Genomic DNA, 2,560 nt, shown 5'->3' with positions numbered 1-2,560 from the left:
TCGCACTACTTGGGGTTCAGAACTGCTTAACAATTAACCAAAATAATTACAGCAGTTGAAGGAACGATCCTCACAACAACATCTGATTTGCAAGTAAATAAGATAATCACCGACAAATAGGTCTCCTAGCCGGCAAGCAGCTGGAGGAAGTATAAAAGCATTTGCAGCTGAAAGCTGTTTGCTTATTTCTTCCAGCTTTCTTTCTTCAGCGCATCAAGTAGGCCTGTGTTTATTCTTTTGACTGCTCTATCTTTACTTTTGGTTTTGGTTCAGAGCTTTGAGGCTCTCAGAGCTGCTACCTATAACCAGGTCTCTAATGGAAGCAATCTGCTGTGTGGTCTGACAGGTCTGGGTTTGGGTTATTGGCAGACTTTGAGTCCTGCGTGTATTTAGAGGCTTTCTATTGTGAATGAAGGATTGAAATTCTCATAGATACTGGAAGTTGGCATGATGATGGTTAGCTGAATTCTTATCACATGTTTATTTTCTCACATGCTGCTATTGAAGATTTAACCATTTAACCATTCTTCTCTTTCCATGTATTCACAGATTTCTATTTCCTGTGTGTATTTAAGGTCTAGGTGAGTTGAAATGCATAAAAATCTTTAGCTTTCAGGATAAGGCACAATTTTGTCCTGAAAAGTAACTCCATAATTGAACACTCCAGCAACTTTTAGCTGCAGGCCCTGCCTGGTGTCATTTACCACTGTATTTGAGCTGGCTTTTTCTGTAATGACCCCCTTGACTATGAACGCTTCTGGAAAAGCTCACTATTCTGTATTTAATGTCCTCCTTGTGCCAAGAGGATGCACTATGGGCAGTACCCTGAGGGGCAATGAAATTCACCTAGAAACTACTGGGCTTTGGGCTGCAGAGCTGCTGTGGGCAGGATTCTGCTTCTGCATTGGCTCTAGGTGTGACCACAGAAACCTCAGACAGTTGTGCTCCAAGCTAGAGTTCTTTTGAGCACTGAAGTAGCCAGAAATTCTAATGATACTTATAAGTGGGAAGAATCAGGTCTAGTTTGGAATGGGGATGAAACTTTCTGTTTGTTTTCAGGCTGGCTGTTTACAGAAATCCACATGCCGTAGCAAAGCTCTCAGCTCTGCAAGCCTCTGTGCACTTGAAGTCTGTTTGTGCAGCCTTCATCCCTGGTGTGGACATGGGCTGGCATGTGACATCCTTCATTGCAGGGAGCTGTGCACATCTGACAGAGGATAAGGTGTCATTCTGCTCTTCCCCTTGTGTTTCAGGCTTGCCAACTTTACAGAGCGATGTCGTACTGCGGAGATGTGTGCATACCATACAGCAGCCCATGTGATGTTACCTGCTCTCCTCCCTTGGCCAGAGCCTGCAATGAGCTGTGTGTGACATCCTGCAATGACTCCAGAGCCATCGTGTACCCACCACCTGTGTTCCTAACTTTCCCTGGGCCAATTCTCTGCTCCTGCCCACAGGAAAGCATTGTGTGTAGCACTGGACCACTGGGCATTGGTGTCCCCTTTGGTCCTGGGGATTGCTTTGGTTACAGGAGCTATGGAAATCCTGTTGGTTTAAGGGGCTCCCTTCGTTTGGGGGAAGGGTATGGTTCTGGGAGTGCATGCAATTACAACAGGTCTTACAGTTCTGCATACCCACCACTGGGGAGGGGGTTTTGTAGCCCATTCTCCTACAGCACTTCCAGCAGAGCTGGCTCAGGACCGTGCTAAAAACATCAGAGAAGTTCACTGCACTGAGCAACCAGGGTATGGAAAACACAGCAGAAAATCATGAATAGGAAATTGGTTTGAGCCTGAGCAGAGCTCGGATCTGTCTGCTCTGAATGGAGCCAGCAGAAGCTGGGTGCTCTCAGAGGTATCTGAAAAACATTCTTATAGGTGGAGGTGGGTAAAGTGTACAACATGTGCACAGCCTATAAGCATCTTTTCCATTTAACACTCCAAGCTTTTGGCACTTTCTGTTTCTGTCTTCCCGTCTCAGCATTTATCCCACTCTCCTTGGGGATGGGATGGATGTTCAGCTATGGGGGTGGGGGTGAATCTTGTGTACTGCAAGCATTTTTTGGGGTGCCCTCAATGCCCTTGAGGTTAACTTAATGTGTCCTGGAAAATTGTATGTTGTTTTGTGGTCTTCCACAAAATAATAGAATAATAATGGAAACCACATAAGTCTTAATATCTCTAAAATGATTACATTGTAAAAGAGTCAAAATAGAACATATAGCTCCAATTATACAGCTATAATAAGGAACGTAGGATTACTTATGCCCTTGTATCACAAACTTTGCTTTTAGTACTTGAAACTCCTGAAATGCCTGTTTTTCATCCCCTGTGTTATTACAAGTGTTAATTCTGTTTATCACATCCGTTAAAAGCCAAACTGCACAGCATTGACCTGATGTTTGTTCCGCCTCAGTTTTCCTCCCCTTACCTCTGTCTTGATGAAAGTATTTCTCTTCCTTCCAAGCTCCTTGACTTCTCTGCCAGATCACGTTGTAAGTCTTAAGTAATTACCAAGAGCAGTTTTGTTCCAGCCAGAAATATTCTGCTTCTTTGGAAAG

The 2,560-nt window shown here is 44.1% G+C and overlaps 1 long non-coding RNA gene across 1 annotated transcript; it reads left to right on the top strand.

Annotated features, from left to right (window-relative positions):
* Positions 1-229: 229 nt before the first annotated feature.
* LOC122192210 lies at positions 230-2,311 on the top strand. The gene is made up of 3 exons (XR_006182565.1): positions 230-456; positions 550-581; positions 1,254-2,311. It is a non-coding gene; the product is annotated as an uncharacterized LOC122192210 (long non-coding RNA).
* Positions 2,312-2,560: the final 249 nt, after the last annotated feature.

Source organism: Lagopus leucura, unplaced genomic scaffold (assembly GCF_019238085.1).
Source record: "Lagopus leucura isolate 7727_CA_CO unplaced genomic scaffold, USGS_WTPT01 236-0_obj-0_obj, whole genome shotgun sequence".
In the NCBI taxonomy this organism is placed as follows: domain Eukaryota; kingdom Metazoa; phylum Chordata; class Aves; order Galliformes; family Phasianidae; genus Lagopus; species Lagopus leucura.
The sequence above is the reverse complement of the archived record's forward strand: the minus strand, read 5'-3'. Positions and strand labels throughout refer to the sequence as shown.